General features: G+C 42.8%; 1 pseudogene; it reads left to right on the top strand.

Annotated features, from left to right (window-relative positions):
- Positions 1-386: 386 nt before the first annotated feature.
- Positions 387-1,085, top strand: LOC124993678 (proteasome activator complex subunit 3-like; annotated as a pseudogene).
- Positions 1,086-2,376: the final 1,291 nt, after the last annotated feature.

Consider the following 2,376-nt stretch of genomic DNA (forward strand, 5'->3'; position numbering starts at 1 on the left):
AAATAGGATGATCCATCAAAAATCATGGTGTGTAGCTAAAGCTCATGGAGAGAAAATTTTAGTTTTAAATACATACATTGGAAAAGAATAAACTAAATAACTAAAGAAATTAGGGGAAAAAAAACCCACCAGTAAATAAATCCTGAAGGAAGTAGAAGAAGAATAGAAATAATATAGAAAACATAAATCAATGGTGGCTTTTAAAAAATGAGGGGCGGCAGGCTGCCACGGGACAGGAGGACAGACGGCAAGGGTTAGAAAACCAGCAAGCTGAGCAGTGAGTCAGTGAGAGCGGCCAGGTCCTAGGGTAGCTGAGGTTCTCTGGACTCCTCTGCAGAGGCCACAGTGCTGCTAGTCTTCAGCAGAGGGGATGGGGAGGCTCTTCCATGGCTTTCTTGCTGCAGATGGATCACAAAGTAAAGATCAAGTTTGACTGTTTCAGGGAGCAGATCACAAGTGAGGCAGAAGATTTGGTGGCAAATTTTTACCCTAAAAAGTTGTTAGAACTTGATAGCCTTTTGAAGGAACCAATCATGAATATTTACAACCTAATTCAGATCCACTCACACACACATCTCCTGACCCCACTCTTCTCACCAATAGCTAGGATGGATTGAATGGTTCCACTTGGGAATCAGTGTGAAGAGACCCTCCAAGGAACCAAGGTGTTTGAGATGCCCAATGGGGTGCCAACAGGCAACCAGCTGTTGGTGGACACTGTTGAAAAAGTGAAACCTGAGATTCAGCTGAGGATAAGAAATGTAACACAGTGAAAATGTGGGTATGGTTCCTGATGCCCAGGATAGAAAATAGAAACAACTTAAGGTCACCCATTCAGGAAGAGACAGCTGAGAACTAAAAACAGTTGAGAGTGAAGCTACATTTTATCTGACTAGATTTCTAGATATTATAAGAGTCATACTGGTTTCTAAAATAACTAAAATATCCCCATGTGGAGGACTATCAGATATATTGTGACAGAGATTGATGAGAAAGAATATATCACCCTTTGGCTCGTTATATCAGAGCTGAGAAGTAAACACATCACGTGCCATAGGCCTATGTATTCAAGAATTGGTCTCTAGCATTGCTGCTATTTTGAGGAAGTGGGACCTTTAAGAGACAGGGTCTAAGGGGCAAAAGTTAGGTGATTGGGGGTGTCCCCTTGAAGGGGATGTTGAGATTCCAGTCCCTTCATTTTTGTCTCTTTGACTTCATGGAAGCCATGAATTGAGGAACTTCCTCAAGGTGGCCAGGGAACCAGCTCCTCTATGCATGACTGACAGCTAGTATCTCTTATCTCTGGAGGACATTGGATTCTCCTGCCATGGTTGCTCTGTTGGTGACATGGAGTTTCTCATCTACATACATCCCACAATGAACCTGCTCTTGACAAGAAACGCCTTCGCCTTCAGCCAAATCTCCAGCTCCTTCAGATGTTTTTATAACCAGAGGTTTTCACATACATGTATGTATATGCATGTATATATATATGGTCATGTATGCACATGCGTTCCTATTTCATTACCTAATATACCCACACCCCTCCTCTCTCTTACACTCACACACACACACACACACACACACACACACACACACACCTCAGGAGGTGGTAATTGTCTTAGTAATCACCTGCCCCAGTGGAAGTCCTGGGCTTATCATTCCTTCAGTGTTGTAGTCTCTTGATGCTCAGGGTAAGTTAGAATAGTACCAAGAGATGGGAAGGGACTGGGGAGGTCCTCTTCTGCTGGATTTGAGTACCCCCCTTTTTTGTTTCTTCACAGTGCTGGGGATTGAACCAGGGCCTTGGGTGTGCTAGGCATTGAGCTACAATCCCAGCCCAGCAGATCCTTTTTTGGTGTTATTGCAAAAACTGGTCCTTTAACTCATGCTTGCCTTTTCCTAGGTCAGTTGTAAATTGGGGTGGGGATATCTGCAACTGTGAGGTCCAGATGCTGCAGTTCCTATGGGTTTTCTATTTGGGAAATAGTTCTTTTATTTATAATATGGTGCTTTCAGAAAAATCATTTGTAAAGTATTTATGACATGTGACACATATATACCCTTGTGTGTATGTGTGTGTGTGTGTGTGTGTGTGTGTGTGTTTGTGTGTGTGTGTGTTTGGAAATATACTGGGCAACTCCAAATCATAGAAGAGGAAGAGTTGGTTCCTCTCTTGAATACTCTGGCAATATCACTTATTGTTTTAGATTTTGTGTTAACCCTCCCTCATCAGCCCCTGGAACTTTTATTCTCCCACTAGGAGTCAATGTCTATAGTCAGCCTGCCAGGGATCTCAGTGTCTGTTTCTGACTTTTATTCTTCCCTGTCCCTGTCTTCCAGGCTTATGATTGGAGTACATCATTTTTGCATGGG

The sequence above is a fragment of the Sciurus carolinensis genome, chromosome 9 (assembly GCF_902686445.1).
Source record: "Sciurus carolinensis chromosome 9, mSciCar1.2, whole genome shotgun sequence".
Classification (NCBI taxonomy): domain Eukaryota; kingdom Metazoa; phylum Chordata; class Mammalia; order Rodentia; family Sciuridae; genus Sciurus; species Sciurus carolinensis.